General features: G+C 35.1%; 1 protein-coding gene across 2 annotated transcripts in view; it reads right to left on the minus strand.

Annotated features, from left to right (window-relative positions):
* LOC141484789 (ATP-binding cassette sub-family B member 6-like) overlaps positions 1 to 16,618 on the minus strand; it is a 66,084-nt gene extending 49,466 nt beyond the window's left edge. Inside the window, exons 1-2 of one of the 2 annotated variants that reach the window (XM_074180196.1) lie at positions 16,196 to 16,618; positions 9,058 to 9,219 (exon numbers count right to left, since the gene is read on the minus strand). The gene's annotated coding sequence lies outside the window, so the exon portion shown is untranslated. The remainder of the gene's footprint in view (positions 1 to 9,057; positions 9,220 to 16,195) is intronic. The other variant, XM_074180254.1, reaches the window with a different exon arrangement.
* Positions 16,619 to 23,840: the final 7,222 nt, after the last annotated feature.

Below are 23,840 nucleotides of genomic sequence, written 5' to 3' on the forward strand. Positions count from 1 at the left end.
ACACAACTGTATACACTATAGGTATCCGAGCTCATCAGTATAGCGAGAGAGATAGCGTAAAGCTGGTTCCAGTGGAAAGGGCATCGCACAGTCACGTGCACGGCGACCCGTCGCCACAGCATTGGTCGCCACGCCAGCAATCGACCAGCTACGTTTTCACCATTATTCACCTCTTCTTCAATTTGTGTTGCTGAAATCTCATGCACTCCTTCAATATCCAGATTGTCACAAAGTAATCTCTTCCGTGACCAATTCTATAGAAAGAATACTTTTATTTCACATTGAAAATTGGTTACGTCGGTCGCGAGAGGATTTCTTTGAGGCTTTGTTGGATGCGAGACAAAGTATTGTTCCTCAATTGGCCTTACACACCGCTCATTTCCCATGAATATCGAAATTAGTAGCGCTTTGAATTTCAATGCACTATATGTGATGAGTTGAGGGAGTTCCGAAAGGGGTGTAGGTATATTGCGTATCAGAAGTAGATTTGAAATTGATTCTTCGCTCCTACGTAGTGTTGAATTTAGTCTAATGGACTTGTGATAAGTGATTCTCTTTTGACTCATTATTTGAAGAAAAACAAGTATCTTAGACGATTCATTATAATTTTAATTTTGGATGAGCTGAAACCTCCAATTTAAAAAAATTAGGTGTACTTACGTATTGATACAGGTAACCATTATACAGGTACAGGTACCATTGATACAGGTAAAATCTATATAAAATATAACAATATAAATAATAAAATGATCGTAAAAAAATTCAGACACGGTTGACACATCTGTAATACTGAATATATCCAGTTCACAGTTCCTCAACATTTTGTTAATGGTTTCGAGCAGGGCCGTACCCAGAGGGGGGTTAGAGGGGTCAGAACCCCACCCCCGAAATATCCCAAATACTACGTCCTTTTTCATAATTTGAGGGCATATTTTATTTTTAAATATATTCATCAATCTAATAACAGTTCTACTTCTGTCTGATGGTGTCATCCACCATCGCCTAATTTTTTTGATTTTTCCTTTTTCAATAAACTACTAATCAATAAAAAAATAGTATTGATTGTAACCAACTCCAGACATTTTCTCGCGAATATTTGGTGCGCTTTGGGCACGCAAGCATTCCCAACGATTTAAATTTGCAAATTATGGCCTGAGCGCTCATAACTTGAGCATGCTTCATTATTTTTAAAATCTATGATTGCAAGTGAATTTGTTATAAGTCTCTGTTTTCTGGAAAGCGTGTTCTCCTACACAATTACACTCTGCAAAATCCTACAGTCTCCTCTTTGTGATTTAGTGTCAAGTATAGATCATATCGAGAATGTTGTTCAAATCTTTGAAAATTTTCGAACCAACATTGAGGCCCAATTCTCAATAATTTTCAAAACAGCAAAATCAATATTAGACGAGGTTCATGAAGAGATTCGTATACCACGATTGACATCCGTTCAAATATATCGCAGCAATTTCCAAGCAAACGATCCAGAACAATATTTTCGTATAGCTGTAGCTGTTCCAGTTTTGGACGATTTCATTGGCCAACTGAAAAGTAGATTTGTGGACCACAAAAATATTCTATCCGGCCTATACTGCTTATTACCGTCTGTTTGCTGTGACAAATCACTGGATCTAGAAAACTTGTCTATGTACAAAAATAAAGTTGATCTGAGCTTATTACAAAGTGAGTATGAACTTTGGAAAATTTGTTGAAGCCGAAGAGATGAATCAGATCGACCATCATACGCGATTGAGGCTCTTGGAGAGTGCAATGCTGAACTCTACCCAAATATTTTCATGTTATTAAACATTTATGCAACTTTGCCGGTGACAACATGTACACCAGAGAGATCATTTTCTGCACCGAAGAGGCTTAAATCTTATCTAAGGAACTCCAGTGGCCCGGATCGACTCACTGGATTAGCTCTTATGTCAAATCATAGAGACATTGACATTCACACCGACAAAGTCATACATATTTTTGCAAATAAAAAAAGAAAATTGGACTTTGTTTTGTGAGGAATTTTTCATGTGTAATACATATTGGAAACCTTTATATTTAACATTTTAATTAAAAAAATCTTATTATTTCCGAGTGTTAACTTATTTAATACCACACCATATCAACAAATGAAAATCATCTTAGAAATCATTTCCCTTACTTGATAGAGTATCCTGCATTCGGATATGTCATACATATTATATTAATCCCCCCCCCGAAATAAAAATCTGCGTACGGCCCTGGTTTCGAGACATTGTTGAAGAGGAGACAAATTGTTTGAGATATGAAATAGGTCTCTTCTTCTCAGTCTTACGTCAGGTACAATAAAATCAATAGGATAGAGAATTTCAGGTACTTTCAGTTTTCTGCGAATGTTTAAAAAGAAAATCACTTCCGAGGACTCACGGCGGTCTTTCAATAGTTGCATATTAAATTCTTGTAATCGGCTAGAATACGATATAAATAAAGGACAGACATGGTGTTTTCTGAAAAAGCATGTTCTTAATAATTGTTTCTGGACTTTTTCTGTAGTATCAGAATATAAAAAGGTCTTTGGATTCCAAATTACACAACCATATTCCAGCTTAGAACGAACAATGGAGTTTAAGAGTAACAAACAAGTATAGTGATTGAATTCACGGCTAGATCTTATGACAAACATCATTTTTGTATAACATTCAGATACTAAGTATTCAATGTGCCGAGAGAAACTGAACACACCAGTAAAAATGATCCCGAGATCTTTCACCACATTGATTCTCTGTAAATTAGTGTGATTAATGAAATAGTCCTTGATAGTGGATGACTTTCTTCGTGTGAAATTCATTATTTTGCATTAAGCTCCGTTGAGAGATAGGTCAGATACTGAAAAGTAAGTAGATAGATTATTGAGATCATCTTGAAGCATATCAGAATTTTTTTCGCTTTCGATTCTTCTAAAAAGCTTGAGATTATCAGCATATAGGAGAAATTGAGAATACCCGATATACAGAGAAACGTTATTGACAAATAACACGAAAAGGAGAGGCCCCAAAATCGAGCCCTGCGGAACTCCCGAAGTAGCGGTGAATTCGAACGAAGTTACGTTGTTGAACTGTATGAACTGTATTCTGTTGGATAGATAGCAGTGAAAGAAATCAAGTGTGTTGTTTGTGAAACCGAATGCTTTTAATTTCAGGATCAAAACCTCGTGGTTAACTCTGTCGAATGACTTGGCCAAGTCAATGTATATACCTAACGTCTATTGGATAGTCATTTTTTATTCCATCCGTAACAAAATTACTGAATGCGCATAAATTGGTAATGGTAGTTTGATTACGAATAAAGCCATGCTGCTGGTCGATTATTACTGAGTCCACGTGATTGTATTCTCGATTATTACCCGTTCAAATATCCTCTACAAAGCCTGTAAGACTGTTATGGGTCTGTTGTTTCTTACATTTGTGTGTAGCGGTGACTCTGCCAATTTTTAGAAAGCTTCGAAAACGATTTTCTTTCGAAAGATTGAATATCAATGTCAGTAGTTGCTTTAACAAGTCACAGTAAGCCTTGAAAAAGTAGGCTGGAATGCCATCGATTCCAATGGCTACTTTGGGTTTCAGTGTCTTAATAGTATTTTCAACCTTAATATCACCAATTTTAATGATGTCTAGCTCATACTCAGGAACTAGTGTGGAGTTAACCGTCACACCGCTATTCGTTAAAGTTAATTTGAAGAAAGTAGCATCATCATAATGAGTGTTTCTGTTAGCGACAGCACTATTTTATCGTCGTTCCTTGATATAAACCCAGAATTATTTGGGATCGCTCTGTAATGACGACTGTTTTGCTGATTTCAGTATCTATATTTTACTGCGGATCAAATATGCTTAGAATTCCTCTTGTCGCAGATCAACAAAACCGATTTTTTGCGCCGACAACAAAATTGGACAATACGAGCATATCTTAATTTTTTATCGATATCATTAATACAAAAAGACCCCATTCAACCGCTCCGTATTCCCACGCAAAATCAATTCAGAGAATACATTAAACTATTTTCAATTTGTAATTATTTTCGAATCGTCGGACGACCCTAATGTATATTTATTATTAGTAAATTAACGAAACGCGCCTCGCCTTCAGATGTTTATTTGTGCATTTTCGAAGCTCGGTTCCCGATTTAAAGTGCATATTTTATCGATATATCTCGGTTGTCAGTGCAGTGGCATTAGAAATGCTAAAATATTCCATCTGGCGGATGATTTATTCGGCTTAGATGCCGCCACTGGCAATGCCAGGATTCGGCTTCCGTCGCAGAGGGATAACGAATAAGCAGGAGAAGCAGGACCTGTGTGTATCGATACTTTATCGCGTATTAGTCGAGTCACGAGTACAATTTCGCAGAATTTGACTTCACCTTCAAAAGAAATTATGACTGATGTCACTCGATTTCTAATTCTACCCAGAATTTGAGCCAAATTCCGCAAACAAATAGTTTGAGAATTAAAAATGTTTCAGTTGAATGAGAAAAGGGTTCAAGTTTTGCGAATATACAGAGTGGTCCAACGAAAAGTATGCAACTTGCTTTTCTCCTTTTTTTGTAACTTAACGCAAAAATGCTCGGACAGGTCAATTTTACTTTTGAGGGGGACACATTTTAGATGTATTTTTATATCTGTGCCTTCAACCCCCTAGCGAGGGTGAGTAACAACTCTAAAATTTTAAATGGAAAGTGGGGTCGAGTGACATATCATTTGAAAGGGCACAAAATTATCTTTCCAATGATACCTAATTTGTTGTTTTTCACTCAAACATGTAGGTATTATGAAGAAAAACAACTACAACCCAGTACTTTGAAATGTGCAATTGACTTAGTAGAATCCTACTTCAGTAAGTACTGAAAATGTGACCCATTTGCTTCCATACAATAATACAGATTTTGTTCAAATCTATTCCTAACATTCTGTAGCATATCAGGTGTTATACTTCTGCACTTTTCCTCTGGAGACACTTCAAGTGTCCCAAAGGAAAAAGTCTAAAGGCGATAAATCAGGTGACCTGGCAGGCCATTCGATGGGGCCTCTCCTTCCAATCCACCGTCCAGGAAACCGGTCATCTAAAAACTCTTTTACCGGAGCAACATAGTGAGGAGGTGCTCCATCTTGCTGATGGAAATGAAGCCGATCATCATTATGATTATGGTCATTTTCAATTATTTCTATTATGAGAGGATCAATTGTATCTTCAAGCATGTTCAGGTAGACCTCACCAGTTAAATTCCCAGGAATAAAAAGTGGCCCTACGATATGACTACCTAATATGCCACACCCAGTAGGTATGGACCTCTCGGAATAAGTGTGAGTTACTGTCATCCCAGTAAGGGCAATTATGCCTATTCACAGCTCCATTCAAAAAAAATGTATTCTCATCGGAAAAGCACGTGTTGAATGATAGGTGCGGATCATCAATTAGTAGCTGGCTCAGTTGTTCACAAAATTGCAGCCTTCTATCAGGATCATCTTCATTGAGTTCCTGTACTAATTTAATTTTGTACGGATGAAACTTATAGGCTTTTAATATCCGTATTATGGACGAACGGGAGACACCTGAGGCTGCAGCAAGCTGACGGGTACTTTGAGTATGATCCAATTCAACATGTCCCAAAACAGCGACTTCCACTGCTTCATTTCTGATCGGTTTCCGTGGCTGGTGTTTCACATTACAGACAGATCCGGTATCGACAAACTTTTGGACTAACTTGGCAACGTACGAATCATTCACATTTTTCCCGGGATGACTGTTATTAAAGAGGCGAGCAGTAAGTCTAGCACAACTATCATGTTGATAATAAAATTTAACCATTTTAACTCGTTCATGAATGGAATGAACCATTTTTACAGTAAAGTTGAAATAATTTCAAAAGCAACCGAACTGAATCAATGAACGTTTGCCTAAATTCTTTTTGTACACTTATCTGCTGTTGTTATTTGAACCAAAAAACGCACGAGAGAAATTGAGGAATGCGTTAAATTACAAGTTACTTTTCGTTGGACCACTCGATATAAAAAAACTATTGGAAATGTGAAAATATTTCAAGAAAGGCCTCTAATGAATACCTAGTAGATAATTTTCAAAAACTACACCTCAACGATTTGTTGTGATATATTTTAAAAATATATCACAATATGTTTCGCTAAGACATTAGCTTTTTCAAGTGATTTGCACATCAAATTATCCTTACATTACTATTTATATACTACAGGTAACCATAATTGAGACTACCTCTAAGAAATTACCTGAACCTCTACATAACGTACCTGTTCAATTATGATTACCTAAAGTATATTACCTCACATCTACATCAATAATAATTCTTTCTCGGTTTTTAAGAAAACAAGTTCAATAATGGTGACCTATTCAAATCTAGTTGGTCATTCATTAGAATGTTTGAATTTTTAAGTTTATTAATTTCCATTGCTTCCCAATGATTCAGTTTCAAACCTTTATTTTCTATGTGCAAAATTTCGAACTCTTCATTAAAGATGTTATTTTCTTCTAGACTTCTTCACATGATATTCTCTACTACGTAACGGCTCAATCCATCAATCTATCGAAATGGAATTTGTGCACTATACTATATGACGTAAGGTTCGCTACAAAGGATGACAGTAGGCCGAGATCTTCCGGTTCCGCTACTGAAATGACAATATATGCAACTATATGATACTTCTGGGGTTGTTCGTCTAACTTAGAGTTATGGGGTACAATTAATGAGGATATAAAATAGTTTAAACGAATCTCCAATATGGTTTAGTAAATATCCTTCCGAATATATTTCTTGAAAGAAATAAAAAACTGGCTTAACAAATTATTTTTATGATTTCAACAATAAAGTGCCGCCACATGAAAAAAATAACAAATAGCGTAAATATTTTTAATGAAAATAACGGAATTACATTCAAGTTTTCACACAAATTAACTAAAACTAAGACCTACTATTTCAATTTAAATCTTAGTTGCCATGGAAATGAAAGATTCAAGTGTACTATTGTCAACAATATTCACCTTAGAGTTCTTCGAATTATTTTGTGTCATGACTGCAAGATTGAGCGTAAGAGAGAAAATTGAAATTGTACGCCTTTCGGGAGATGACGTTAGAAGTGCTAGAGAGGTTTGTAGAGTATTTAATGAGAGACATCCAGATCGTCCTGGTATTAGCTGCGGTACGGTAAATAAAATATTCAATGAAACTGGTGCAGTATCAAAAATGATGTTAAAAAGTAATCCTGTACAAAGACGAAACAGGAATGACAGGAATGATCAAATCATTTTAGATTATTTCGGAAATAATCCTAATGCCAGTATAAGGAATGCCACTTTAGATTTGAATATTCCACGAGAAACTATTCGGAGATGTCTCAAGGCGAAGAATATTAAACCTTTCAAGCCAAAATTTTTACACACACTTCAAGAAGGCGACGAAGCAAGACGCCTAGAATATTGTTTATGGGCCCAAAGGGAATATTTAAACAATAGAAATTTCCTAAAAAATATTTTATATACCGACGAAGCCACTTTCACTACAAATGGAGTAGTGTCATCACAGAATCGTCGCTATTGAGTAGCGGATAATCCTAACTGGGTAATAAACTGTGAAAGCCAGTATTCCCAAAAAACAAACTCTGGTGTGGGATATTGAACGAACGAATTATTGGTCCTTTCTTTTTTGAGGAAAACAATAATGCGCACAGGTTTCTAGAATTTTTAAACACAGAGTATTGGAATGCTATTCACGAGCTGCCAATCAATGAACGATCACATTTAGATGTTAGATGGGTGTTCAGTTCATTATGCCAGAGCTGTGAGGCAATAGCTTAACGAACATTTTCCAAACCGATGGATAGGCCGTGGTAGTCCGTTTATAGAGTGGCCACCCAGATCTCCAGACCTCACAGTTTTGGACTTTTTCCTCTGGGGACTTCTCACACGAAAGGTTTACAAAATCCGCTCAAGAGATAGAAATGAACTTTGTGCAAGAATTCGACAGGTATGTGCAGATATTAGCCCTCAAGAACTAAGGAACGTAATCAGAAACATTCGTAAGTGCTACGACACATGTATCGAAATACGTGGTGGATTAGTAGAGGCTAGTAGAATATGAGTTAGAATTAATTGTTGCACTGAATCGAAACATTTCATTAATTAGTTTTAGTTAAGTTTATTAAAATTTTTTGCTTCATTGTTAGTTGAATTGTGTGAATGTAATTCCGTTATTTTCATTAAAAATATTTACGCTATTTGTTTTTTTTTATCTGGCGGCACTTTATTGTTGAAATCATAAAAAAATGATATATTATGACTGTTAGCTGTGTGAGTTTTCGAACTTTTGAGTTGTCATAACTTTGTTAATAATGAATATTTTTTCATGAAATTTTGGCCACACCTGTTTAGAGGTACTCTGAATCCAGTGGCGTAGTGATTTTTTCAATAAAAACATCGCTAATAAAAAATCCCGATTTTCGACTAAGAAAAAATATCGTAGTAGGTATGCTCTGAAACTTTAATAAACATTTCAAATTTTGTCCCAAGGTAGACCTTTTAGTACTTGACATTTCAAAAAAAAAATTATTAAAATCGGTTTACAACTTCAAATTTCAGGGGGGTGTTGCTATTAAAAATGGGTCACACTGTATGTTCATATAACCATTTTTTTTAAAACGACATAAGGAATCGCCCTCAGAAGGTTCGTACCGTAGTTAGGTGACACCCTATATATTTGGTATTCAGGAATTGATTGATTTATGACAATTCGCATTGAGAAAAGTTTTCTCACAGTTCTGGTGTGTAGCAAACACACGGTAAATTCATACGATTATATTGAAAATAATTCGCGATCAACTGTCTGCCAACCCTAGAAACAATTCCAAAAATTGTTCCCCTCGATAGATTCTCTCCTAATGTTGTTCTTCCTAATTTCCCGTCTACTAACTGAATAAGGATCTTCTGAGGACCACCCCTCTAGCAATCTCCCGGTACACGTAAGTGAAGCGGGACCTCGATGACAACGGGGCTTACCTAATGATCCAACTGAAATTAACGTGGCAATCTCCTTTGATGAATTAGCACCGGTAATGAATGGGAGTTGTGAGAAAAATGCCGAGGAAAGAAATGGGTAGCTGCGGCCCTTTCGGTGTATTTGTCGGATGTCAAAATCGAGTCCTGATGATGCGGCTGCAACTAATCGAATGAATTGATACATGTTTGTTACTTCTGATGGATTGTTTCATTTATTCGTCCACCAGAATTGATTTGTTGAAAAGATAACATTTGAGATGATCATGGCTATGGATAATAACATTCACTCAGTCAGTCAGAACTCAATTGAATGATTCAAAAAGTGGTGGCAATATTTCCAATAAATTATTTTTTCTACACCCGTACTCTAACAATACACTTATATGACCATAATCCGTTTCATAATGATATCCATTATGATACAGATTTTTCATAACGATACAGATTATCAACCAATAGAAACCCATAATTTTTCAATCAAGAATCCTGTTCCTTCGTTTTTCCTAGATTCTAACCTAAGTAACTAATTGCTTTATTTGTCAAAATCAGTTTTCATATTACCTACCTATATTATCAAAATGTCTGAAAACAGCGATATAGAAGGAATACCATCGACTCCAATATTTTTAAAAGATCAGATTAATTACAGTTGTTATATTCAATATAAATATAATTAGAATCTTTATAGTTTTCATATATCCATGATAATACCATTAAGTTTGTGTTTTTTTAAAAAAAATATGAGTTAATTACTGTAAATGTGTTCAATACAAATATAATATTTATAGTTTTTCATTATTTATCGGGTTTAGAAAAAATAGCGTATGGCAACTCTCATGTAATGGTTATTAATACACTCGCATATACCATACAAAACTCGCCTTCGGCTCGTTTCGTATCCCGGTTAATGCTCGTGTCTTAATAACCATCATTACATGATCGTTGCATAATATACTATTTTTATCGCGTTTTTATTAGTTTCACCTGTATGTATGTATGTTTGTTTGTAACTCTCAAGCTCGCGATCTGTATTTGACAGAATTATCGACATTATTACTTGATCAACTCAACTTTCCGAACCTGAAATAATTGGGTTCAATGAGTCCCTGTTTCTAGCACCCTTTTCAGAACCTGAATTATTACAGTTGATGTCGAATAAATTGAAGAATAAAGCCTCGTCGGGGCCAGATGAGATTCCGTCATTTATTTTGAAGAAGGTGATACGTCACATTATTTCGCCTCTATCTTATCTAGTTGATCTTTCTTTCACTTGTGGATGTTTTCCATCTTTATTGAAAATCGTCAAAGTCATCCCAGTATACAAAAAGCAAAATCCAGCAAATCTTGAAAATTATAGGCCCATTACTGTCACATCCTGTTTTTGAATATTCTTATCTCCAAAGACTTATGAATTTTGCATTAAGTCATAGCATATTCTCAGATAACCAACATGGTTTCCTGCCAGGACACTCAACTCAGAGTGCAGTGTTGTCATTTTATGAAAAATTGATCAAAGCAATCGAATCAGATGAGTGCCCTGTTGGGATCTTCTGTGATCTCAGCAGGGCATTTGACTGCGTTCAGCATAAGGTACTCTTGTCTAAATTGTACAAATATGGTATTCGTGGAGTTTCACTCGACTGGATACGGAGTTTCTTAACACACAGAAAACAATTTGTTAGTATATCTACCATTAAATCTGCATATCAAAATATCTCTATGGGCGTTCCTCAAGGCTCTGTTTTGGGGCCAACTTTATTTTTATTCTACACGAATGACATGGATAATATCGAATCTTCTGCCAGCTTTATTAGATATGCAGATGACACCAATATATTTGTCTCTGACAAATGTGAAAATATCTTGAAACAAAAGTATACAACTGCGGTTAGTAACCTCATTTCATGATGTGATCAGAAGTTTCTCTATTTCAATAGTAATAAGACAAATATAATTCGATTCCATAACTACCAAAAACAATGTGAAACTGTAACAATAAAAACTGATGAAATCTTGATTGAGCCTACTTTATCAGTTAAATTTCTTGTAATTACTATAGACTCTGGTTTAAACTGGAAAGAACATTGTACCAACTTGATCTCAAAATTGAACTCATTATGTTTTATGTTCCGAAATCTTAAGGACAATTAATCGTATTATATCATTCACAAGTAGCCTCCCGATTACGATATGGCATATGTTTCTAGGGTGTGTCCACTCGAGCACCAGACGTATTTATTGTACAAAAACGCATTTTAAAAATTATTTGCGATACCTCAAGCAAAGCATCTTGTATACCCATTTTTAAAGCATCAAAAATTTTAACAATGACGATTATTTTAATTTTAGAAATGTGTGTATACGTTTACACAAATAAAAATAAGTTCACTAGAATCCAACAAATCCATAGTTATAATACGAGAAATTGCGCTGATTTCCACATTCCCTACAGTAAGTATGTTGTATCTTCGAAATCTTCTGAATATTTGAGTCTGAGGATTTTTAATAAACTGCCTAAAAAAATAGTTAGTTGCGCCAATATTTCTATTTTTAAAACTCGCTTGAGGAAATATTTACTCGACAATGCTTTTTATACATTGAATGAATTTTTTATTTTTTAGATATTTAGATTATAAGTGACTATTCCTATATGTTTTATCATCTTCGGGAAAATACATGTATTATTATTATTATTATATTATCCATTCGCGGGCAGACGGCGCTGTACGTAAACTCCTTGATATATACCTAGACATTATTGCTTGATCTATTCGCGGGCAGATGGCGCTGTACGTCACCTCTTTGATATAATTCGGACTCACTTCACATGTATTTCTTCATTTGAAAAAAGTATTTTTTTTATTAACATGTGAGCCTGCTGCCTCATTTGTAACAACCCTCCTTTGCACGCTTTTAAAGAACATCGAAGTAAAAACTAAAAAAGTTTTTTTTTAAATGAGCTTAAAACAATAATGAACGCAAAATACTAGTATTATTATGAAAAATGCTTTTTTTAGTTTTCTAAGCTATATTTTTTTGTAATAATTATGTACATTTATAGTTACACTGATATTCAGTGTGTAAAAGCCGAATGGAATAAATTCATTATTTCGGGTACCGTACATATTTTAACAAAATCCCGAAACACGTCAAATTCAAATTATGATTTGACATACTTCAACAGAAAAATGCTACCCCTACCTTCAACCCCCGTCGAATGACAGGTACAACGCCCAATTTTTTAAATGGGAAGTATAGGCTTGTAATATATCGTTTTAGCAGGGGAGCCCACGATGCAAAAAGGGGATTTACCCGAGCGTCATTTAGACATATTAGGTTGCAAAGCTTAGATGATAAGAAGAAAAAATGTTATATAATATATACCTTTTTATCGGTGGGGAAAGCGGCTATAGATTTTTAAATATGTAAAAAAATACTGTTGCATGGACATACTCGAGCGCGTCAGATATTGATAGCATCAATGTCCTACGTATTTTTAATGATGTTGGTATGTTAATCTGATCGTTTGCATGATGTAGGTGGTTGTACGTAAGGGCTAAAAGTGAAAAGAAAAAAAAATTAAGCGAACGCGTCAGATTTTCTAAGGGGGTGTTAAGTGCAATAAAAAAACATCTTATTCAATAATCTGACAATTTCGATCTGACGCAAACTCGCGGCCATTATTGTAATGTGCAAAAAAAATCACCATTTTTAAATACTCAGCGCGTCAGATTAAGATATGTATGGTTCATCTTTATGTTTTAGACGTGCTGAGTCATAATCTGACGATTATCTAGAGGGATTCGCTTAATCTGACAAAAACAATATTTTTTAAAAATTTGTTTTAATTCATGGAGCTTAATTAATAGAAAAGCTCAGGAAATAGCATGCAAATAAATAAGTGTATTTTTTTAAGTAGAATACTTGTATTTATAAGAAAATAATTTTTAAAAAATGCTCAAAAAAATTTAATTTTTTATAATCAATTGATTAACTGATGAAGAAAAGATAAATGAAACTTTCTATGTTTTTTACCACTTTTATTCGTAATTAATTTTACTGTAGTTTTGGCCTATAAGGATATTTTCAAACTTATATATTGTATAAGTTTGAAAATACTTATATATTGTGGTAAATGAAAGTGGTAAAAAAACATAGAAACATAGAAAATCATCATCTTCATCACGAACGAGTCTCTGTGATCAGCTGTGATGGCGCCATGGCAACAGAATTCAGAGTGGGGACGGAGTGGGAGAGTAATAGATAGAGAAAAAGTGAATAGAGAATAAAGGAACAGAAACTCAGAGAAGGAAATATACATATCACGGTTAGTCTATATACAAAGGTATCACACAGCTGCATGCATTAAATTTTATCGTCGAATTTTTATTATTTCGGCTTGCGGAAATCGTCAGATTATATATTTTTCGTCATCCTTGAATTATTTTCTTCAAAATTAAAAAAATTTAGCTACGCTCGAGAATGTCGAAAATCTGCCCTCCCCTTTCTTTACGTCACTTTCAAATTGTCAGATTATTGGAATATACACTTTTTAGCAGGTAACTAACTCACCCTACCTTAATCTGACGCGCTCGAGAATTTCTGATGATCAATTTTTTTTTACTAATCTGATCCTTTATCCCTCACAGGCGGCCTTATATATGGGGCTCATATTTGGTGGATATACTTAACCGGATACAAGGTATCCCCCTGTATATTAATCTGCCGCGCTTTAGTAAATCCCGAAAATCCCGCTTGGGCTCCCCTATTATTTGAAAGGTCTCTTCATTCTTTATTCAAAAATGTTATCGCTTTCAAGTTTATTGCAACAATTAAGATAAACACTCAAAACTTATTGCAATATACTCAAAACTTATTTCATGTTGAGGTATCGATGATAAGAAAGTAAGTAAAAACCATAGCAATGTCCTTTTTAGATGGTTTTCTTTAAAAAACTGTAAATAATTTCCGTGGCAACGTTAGTTTTAAACGCCTTGTCAACTTGCTTTGTATGTTACATTAGTTGTCAGTAGTTTAATTTAAGTTTGAAGTTCGTTAACTTCAGTCTGACAAATGGTTAGATTACCGGAAATGCATAAAATAACAGTTTCACAAATGACTGGTTACGGAGATAAAACCTAATTTATCGACCATATCTCAAGGAACAATAAGCAAAATAAAGAAACAGTTTCGCGAGCTTAGTCATGTGGGGCAGATTAAAAAGCCGTTGCCAATGCAATGAGTGATGAACTCAAATTAGATGTGATGCTTGAGTTTGAGGAAAACCCACATACATCGAGTAGACAGGCATCCACTACATTCAATGTTAGGCATACATCAATAGTAAACATATTAAAATGCATCCTTGTAAAATGATACCTACTCTGGAGCTCATGAAAGACGATTTTGATAGAAGAGCAAATGATGGACATGTTGAATGTCATGTTTTCTGATGAGCTACTTTGTTTCTTAATGGTCATGCTAATCAGCAAAATTGTCGCTACTGGTCAACGGAAAATCCCCATTGGATGAGAGGAGAACGCACGCAATACCCTCAAAAGGTTAATGTTTGGGCAGGGATTGTAGGAAACCATATCATTGGATTCTTTTTCATTGAGGGCAACCTAAAGGTCGATAATTATTTGGCACTACTTCAAAATGATGTCATTCCAAATTTGCAAATTCATATCCCGATCCAGAAACCCTCATGTTCCAGTGGATACGATATGATTTCAGCAGAATGGAGCACCGCCACATTACCAAATTAATGTCCGGCAATACCTCGATACAACAATTCCCAATCGGTGAATAGGAAGGCGAGGATCGATTGAATGGCCAGCGCGACAACCTGATCTTTCATCATTTGATTTCTTTTTATGGGAGGATATGTAAAGAGCAATGTTTACAAAACTAAACCTTCAGATTTTAATAGTTTAAAAGAACGAATAACGCTTAGGTGGGTCACACCTGATATGTTAAATAATGTTAGAAGACAGTTTTATTTGAGATTAGGATGTTGCCAAGACGTTCGCGGTGAACATTTTGAACTTCTATATTGTCGGTCGGTAGCCAAGCGGTGCGGCGTGGGTGATTTGTTCACTCACTCGAATTGACTGCCGTGTTGGTCGGTGGATCAAGTCCTAGTCTGAACGATCGATCTTCACTTGCTATCGTCCAACCCGTGTTAGGAATCACACGTTAAAAGGTAAGACCTCGTTAATCCTTAGCTCGCACAAGTTTCGACTTGTGAGGGTTGTCGTTCGTAGGGGTGCGACAGCTGGTTAACGGAAAAACAGATTTTAAACAGATTTTCTTAACATTCATAGTTCTTTTTCGTATTCTACATTTCATTGCATTTTGCATTACATTTCAGTTTTTGAGCGTAGGTATTTTATGGAATTTCGGTAACCATATGATTTAAATTTATTTTTTCTTAATTGTTGCAGTAAACTTGAAAGCGATAACATTTTTGAATAGACAATGAAGATACCTTTCAAACTTTATATCACAAGCCTATACTTCCCATTTAAAAAATTGGGGGTTGTACCTGTCATTTGAAGGGGGTTGAAAGTAGGGGTGGCATTTTTACGTTGAAGAATGACAAATTATAATTAACATTTGACGTGTTTCGGGATTTTTTTTAAATATGCACAGTAACTGAAATAATGAATTTATTCCATTTGGCTTTTAAACACTGTAAATGACACACTGTAATATGACATACAAAAAAAAGATACTGCAGTGGGATTAGAACTCAGGTTAAAGGGAAATAAGATGTAAGATATTCAGACGTTACCGCTGAGCTACTTTGGCGATTACCAAAACGATGTTTGATTGAGATATGAGTAGTACACATAATTGATTTTCGCTTTGTGAGTGAATATATCAATTTGAAGAGTTTTAAATAAAATAATAATGTAAAATGGGAGTGCGAAGAGGTATTTTTTGGCCTGTAAAATATTTTCAAGTCCCTTTGCTTGCAAAGGCGTCTGGCAAATGAAATATGATTGGCTTTTAGCTGGTGAGGTTGAATAATTCAGTTTTAACCTTTATGTTAGGTCTTAGTTCTTAGTATTTCAAAAATTGTTGCATAAAGTTTATAAAAAATGAATAGAAGGAAAAAGCGGAGCTGTGTTACCTTCAAAAACGAATATTTGCCATCTGGAGCTTCCTCAGTGAATTGATTATTTGTTCAGTGGTAAGCGTCGGCGATTTCTTCGGTTTATAACAATCAGATTTGCATATTAGAGAGGAACGTAATTTGGAATATTTGCTGATGTCCACATTTTTTTTGATATTCAGGGTAAATTGCCCATAATAACGATGGTTCCAAAGATTTCCTAAATCTTCGAAATAAACGAGAAGAATGTTTTCGGAAAACGACGTTATGTTGTTCTCCTCTCTCCAACTCATAACATTTTCGAAACCATATTCGTATTTTTCTCTTGATTTTGCTGGCAGCAAATTATTCATCGCAATACTTGCTTGCTCGGTGATATATGGTGGGGTAGCACAAATTTCTTGCTAGTTTTCACTCACTTTACGGAATACTGAATGACAGCTTCTGGTTAAAACAAGTGGTTGTTGACTCACGTATATAACTAGATTCATTACCAACCCACAAACTGTTGAACAATAAATTTACTGCAAATGTGAGTTTTATTTCGATTTTACAGATAATTTAAAGAGAAAATTTACTGATTTTGGCTTTTGAACGATTGAATGTAGGTATTCATGAGACCATATTTATCAGAGAAAATGTTACATATCTCATCATTTCTTCTTATGGTGGCTGCCGTTAATTAAGAATACACGTGTATTCTACCTGCTGTCAAACACGCAATGATTAGTTCAGAATGGAGGCAAAAAAGAATAATCATGTACATGTCGAGACCATTATTTTTTTGACAATTACAGAATCCTGCTTGGCTGATTCAACAGAGAACACGCTACTCGAAATTAATTAACTGATAACTTAATATATTTTCGAAGAACTCCCTCTTGCAGTGCGGTCACATAAATAACTCATCTTAATGAGATTAATTAGCCCTCTGCGTTCTGTAAAATTTTAAGATGAAAATAATAAGACACTTGACAATGAGCTTACGAAGGCTTCGCGAGTATGAAGAAATATTAATCTTTCCAAAGAGGCATGGTGTGCACAAACACTCGATTGCTCGGTGATTTATGAAAGTCGATGACGAAGAAAGAGAAGTTCCTTACAGGCATGTCGTATATACAGGGTGAGGCACTTCATACGACACGGTCCCTGAAAACCAAACCATTATCTCGTGGATTTTTTCATTTAATTATATGTATATTGATTAAGGCTGCAGAAGGAAAATATTTTGGAGTCTACAGGGTGGCTCAAAAAAGTGTGACATATCGGAGTTGTGTTTTTTTGAATGGAACACCCTGTGTTTCGTTACACTTTTGAATAGGTCAGGAAAAACTAATATGAACCCAATATACCTATATGTACCTATATGTGTTAAGAATCAAACGTTGAAAGGTAAGACCTCTTTAGTCCTTAGCTTGCACAAGTTTCTCAACTTCTGAGGGTTGCCGTTCGTATGGGGGCGACAGCTGAATAACGGAAAAACAAATTTTAAACAGATTTTTTCAAAACTATAATCGTTCCCGAGTTGTTTTTTTTTTTAGGAAAATGCTAGATTCAATTGGAAACTAAATAACACCAAAATGAATAAATATCATTTCTTCGAATTCTGACCAATCATAAAAGATGTTTTGGGCTATTGATTTCAATGAAACCCGTTTCTCAATATTATACAGAATGTTTAGTCAACTAGTTCAGGGATCTAATAATTTTTCTGAAGGAAAGTTGATTGACCTCATAAAAAAATAATTATTTTTTGCCAACGTTTCGAATTTAATCAAATTCTTCTTCAGGGCTCTGTAACAATGAATTTTCATAATAATTCATGGTGAAATGACTTCTGAAGACTTAAAAAAAATCAGTTTTAAGTTCAACACTGAAGTTTCTTACAAAATGTCTCATTAGTTTTAAGAAAATGCAGATTTAGTTCAGCGCAGAAGTTTATAATGGTGGAAGCCAAAATAATTTACTTTGATTCTGCACAAACAGTATAAGAACACACGTAAATACCGCTAAATCAAATTAAATCGTTCACCACGATTACAAACTGAATTATTATAACTTCTTAGTGGATAAATGAGATATGTGTAAAAAGTTTCAATCGATTATTGAAACAGCGCGGATAATATACGATAATCGGTTTTAAATTCAAACATTTATATCAACTTTTCTATAAGAACGATGATATATTGCCGAGAAATAATTGAAAAAGTGTGGAAAATCGTTAAGTGAATTTAAACTATTTGAATTCTCACATAACTTGTCAACTTATTGAAGTCGGACTATTTTACCTTTTCTATTTAAATGAGGTCAGGTTTTGAATGGATAATTCATTTATAAATACATGACAGGCATGTCATATTCGACAGAAATGATTAGTTTTGAGTTATTACTCGTGTTTTGTTTTATTGTTGCGTGGAGATATTGATTGATGGGTGTTTATATCAACTATCATTGCGTAGACGTTGAAGTAATCAACAAATAATAGTTTTTGTTGTCGACGCCGGCCAACTCCACAATATTTTATGTTACTATCAAAATTTTCTTGATGAATTGAAAATATTTCATACGCTTTCCAAATAACCAAATGATATAAGCGTTTTACATAATTTTCTCATACTCAGCCTTTTTGATATTATCGTTTAGATCGAGACCGTAAGGTGTACTTAGAGATTTTCCCTAATTTAACGAAAAAATATGTCATTTCTATCCTGATGAAATTATAGTGGCTACACTGATGATGTAGAAAGCTACATTATTCAGAAGTAACTACTTTTCATCCAGATAACCCCACGGGATCGTGTTCTAGGCGGGTTGATTAGTTACATTCCATATTCAAAGAAAGTCATTTTTTGTGGAGGAAAATTAGTTTTTCATCAACCTTTTTTGGGTTGTTGTTGTAACCTTGCACAATCTGAAAAATATAAAAATTATAATGGAGACCTTTATTCAAGTGTAGAAACGGCAAACTTTTTAGTTTACCCCGATAAGTTACTGCGTGAAATCAAAGTGTTTTTCACAAAGAAAAATGTTCCATTTATCAGTAACTTGTCATATTTAACAATTTTGCTACTGCTAAGAAATAATACAATACTTATCTTTACGTTTCGGAGGCCAAAAATCTGCCTCCGTCTTCAGAAATGGACAAAAAAATACTACAAGATATTCCTTTTTGATTATTTATTTCTCAACTTCTTCAACAGATGACAATGGAGTTTTGAAATATGAAATTATGTCAATGTTGTTAATTGACAACTGAAACATTCGATGTAATACAGAATGCTCTCCGATATCAGTCTGTTGTCATTTCGTCACTATCCCAATTTTTCTTCAAGATGGGTAGCCAAGTACGGTCTATTTCTAAGGAGCTGTTCGAAATACAATTCTCTCCAGCCGATTCTGGCTCTTACGTCTCTTAGAATGAGGCTCATAGTTCATAGCCCAGTCGAATTAGGATTTAACAATGCAAACATGTTTTCGGGCCATTTTTTGCGGACTTCTTTGGTAAAGGTCACTGGTAGTCTAAATTTGAGTTTCCGGGGTACCAGACCCATTGCGTCACTCGCCATCGTGAATTCAATAGTTGATTTTTGTTTATTGGATAACTCGTTTGTTTTCAATTTCACACGAAAAATATTTATTATAAAAGTTGTTCAGAATTCAGTTCCCCACAACTTTGATCATGATCAATTTTCTCGTAGGATCGATTTTTGACCGAAATCTGCCATTTTCTCAAGCTGATATCACTGAAAATGCATAAATTATGTCTCACATGGAATTTTCAAAAACGAATCACAGCGTAGCCACCCAAAGAAGTTCTGGCGATGTTGCGAATATTCCTATCCGCATCCGCAATAATCAATTAATCAATCAATCGATTAATCAATTAATTAACAATGTTATCACTGTTACAAATATTACAAGAGTTTGATCCGATTCGACAGGGAAGGAAAAGGATATAGAACAACTAGGACCAAGGACATAAAATTCCTGATGTTGGATTCATCAAATGAAGATGAGAGTCAAGAAATGCCAAAAAATGGTATCACTGAAGCTGTATTCAAAAAAGAATTACTTTCTTATCTCACTAAAAAAGGGTAAATGTGGATGAAATTCGGCATGCACAACATCCCTGGTTGCTTATCCCAATGACATATAGACTTCAATAAACTATTTTTCATACTGAATAGGCACAAAAAATTTATATGAAATGGATATTCACGAAAAGTTTCTGATAAGAAATCCCCCTGGAATCCATTTGCAATATCGAACCCCCTATAACCCTGCAACTAATATATCCGAATGTCCAGTACAAATGCTGAACAACAAATCAAATTTGAAATATCGCATCGTTTAGTTAAATCATGTTAAACACACTTACATTAGGGACGGCCGAGATAAGAAATGGGCCTCAGATAATTCTAACCCCTTACCCTTGCTGACCGGACAAAAGGGTGGACTTTTGCGCCACTTAGAATATGAATATTTGATATATTGATACGATTTGCAGTCTCTCTTAACATTCAACTCGATTATGACATGATGAAGTTGGGCTTCAGTATGTAGCAGGAATTAATAATTTATAACGAAAGATCACCGTTCTACCTCTTTTTTGATAGAAATAATTAGTATTGCTATTCAACGTGGCAATGCTGCTTCAGTACTTGGAACTATTCCTCCTTCACATAATTTTGATGAGATCATGCATTGCCCTAATTTCAGTACGGAACTGAAACCTCTTCGAAACAAGCCGAGATATGTGAATATTCATCAGTCTCCTATCAAGGTTAATTCACAAGTGATTGATTCACCTTCTTCTTTTTCAGTGCGGTCAGTGGACTCAGGTCATTCTTGCCCCCAAAAAATGAGTTGCAGTCCTCGTGAAAGTATTACCCTTTCAGTGGAAGAGCTTCTTGAAGCAAGAGCCGAATCGATCCCTCTGCGAAACCCTTCTTCACTTGGAAGGATCGATCGCAGCTAGAGAAATGGAGATTCTGTGAAACATGTTCTTCCTTACGAATCAGTAGATAGTTGTGAAAATCTAGAGAATAAAATTGGATTGGATAATTTAGGAAACACTTGCTACATGAATAGCATTTTACAAGTGTTGTTCATGACGAAGAATTTCAAGAACGAAGTTTTAATGATGAACGAGAACGGGAATGTTTCCTACTTATTCATCGAACTCAAACAACTGTTCATGTAGCTGCAGTTTCGTAAGAAGGTATCATCTTTCCCTCCAACCGATTTCCTGGAGTCTTTGAAGTCCACTAGATACTCGTTAGGACAACAAGAGGATTGTTCCGAATTCTTGGGTTCTTGTTGAATACTCTTCGTGAGCAAAACAATAGCAAAATCAATACTCCTGACCGCTCTGGACTGGATGATTCCGTACAACCCATCTCGTCTTGTGTTTGTAAATCTTTTGCTGGAAAAATCCTCACTGATTTACTTTGTGGTAAATGTTCAAGAAGTACCGAAAACTTATGTGAATTTCTGGAACTTCATCTAGCTTTTCCTAATACGACTAATAACCAGTCCGTGCAAAGCTTATTGTTGGATCATCTGAAAATGGAATTTTTAACAGGTGATAATCGACTGTATTGTCAAACATGCGCCAAACTAACTGACTGTTATAAGGAAACAAGTATAGCTGAGGCTCCAGTCAATCTGATAATAACACTGATGATTTTCAAACAAGACTGAACCTCTAACGGAAGCAAGAAACTCTTTGGAAGGTTCGAAATAGATGAACATTTCAACCTAGCAGACCACTATTATAATATTCATGCAGTCATTGTTCACTGTGGTTCTGGCGTTGAATTTGGTCATTATTACGCCTTGGTCAAAGAAGAAACGGACTGGTTTAAGTTTGACGATAGTCGTGTCACGAAGTGTTCTGGCGATGCATTGAATTTATTGGAGCCTCTGGAGACACCCTACATTTTGTTTTATAAGAGAGAGGACATCGTTAGATCAAGATCTTCAGATGATGTGGTGTTGCAGGTTTTTCCGGGTTTTCCTGCAGCTGAAAAAGCAAATGCGCCACTGGAATCAATGAAGTCGCCACGGAGCGCCAATTAATTTTCATTGTTGTTTCTATTTTATTTTTATCGTTGTTTTATAATAAAAATTTATAATCTTCATAATTTTCTCAAGATTTTCTATAGGTATTGATCACATTTGAATTGAAGGGGTATATTTTTAGGTTTTGGCTTCCTCCTTCTCTATCTTCAAATAAAAAATGTGGGTCTTTTTGGGAGCTGTAGAAAATAATCCCAAAACGTCAACGCGAATTTTGAAAATATCAACAGGCCTAACCAAGAACTAACGTTAGGAGGATTTTGAAAAAACACGAATACAAGCTATACAGGACCAGAAGAGTTCGTCTACTTAGACCAGGAAAGAACGCCGTATGGCTTTTTGCCAGTGGTTCCTGAAAAGTTGTAACTGAGTGCGTGATTTTTCTTTAAATTGTATTTGGAAAGACGAAGTTTATATGAGCAATGCCGGAATTTTCAACTGCTACAATTTTTATACCTGGGCAAAACAAAATCTTCATTCTATTGTGGAGCAGAGAAGTCAGTCAGGGAAGATTTGGATTTAGTGTGTGGGCAGCAGAATTATAGGCCCGTTCATTCATAATGGCACTTTCACAATTCAGAGGTATTTGGAAATTTTAAGGCAGAATATTGAACCCCTTGTTGCCACTCATGGAGCTCAAAAAAATGTTTTCTCAACAAGACTGGGCTTCATCTCACAACACTGCAATTGTCACCAGTCACCGTTGACCAGTCAGGTCACCGGAACTAATGCCTATGGATTTTTATATATGGAGGAGGTGGAAAGATCTTATTTTCAAATTGCCGACAAATTCTAGTTGCGAATTGGAATTGGCAGGGATGCAAAGTTTTGCTTTGTGATGTATCACGACCAAACAATTTCAATATCAAATAGTTCAACTGACATTAGTTTAAGTTATCACTTCTGTAGTGCGTTCCGAGATGCGAACGTTTTTGTTATTTTTATAAATCAATGTCCATATAAAAGAGACTATTTTAAAATTATTTTTCACTTTCATATGAAAGTTATGTTTGACATCGAGTATAAAATTCCTACCATCAATTAGAGTATGCAAATCTCTCGAAGATGTATCAGGGTTGCCACTAGTAGAACTGCTAATTGGCGGTTGTTGAAACGATTGAGAACGATTAGGAAAAATGAAATTTTTCAAATGATTTTAAAGGTCTTTGAGATACAAAAAAAGTCTGTTTGAAATCTGTTTTTCTTTCAACCAGCTGTCGCACCCCTACGAACGACAACCCTCAGAAGTTGAAACTTGTGCAAGCTAAGGATTAACGAGGTCTTACCTTCTAACGTGTGATTCCTAACACGGGTTGAAAGATAGCTAGTGAAAATCGATCGTTCAGACTGGAGCTTGAACCACCGACCAACACGTCAGTAAATTCGAGTGAGTGAACAAAGCACCCACTCGAACCGCCTGGCTACCGACCGACCGACAAGCAAATTATTATGAATAAATCAATGCTAGGACTAGAGTTACTATATAGGAAAAGTTTTTTTTTGGTCCTTTGGAAACTGTCTGAGTTGTCCATTTAGTCCATTTAGTCCTTTGGAAACTGTCTGAGTTGGCCATTTAGTCCAA

Source organism: Leptinotarsa decemlineata, unplaced genomic scaffold (genome assembly GCF_025532065.1).
Source record: "Leptinotarsa decemlineata unplaced genomic scaffold, Ldec_3_MD MMD2_P_RNA_scaffold_1, whole genome shotgun sequence".
Classification (NCBI taxonomy): Eukaryota; Metazoa; Arthropoda; class Insecta; order Coleoptera; family Chrysomelidae; genus Leptinotarsa; species Leptinotarsa decemlineata.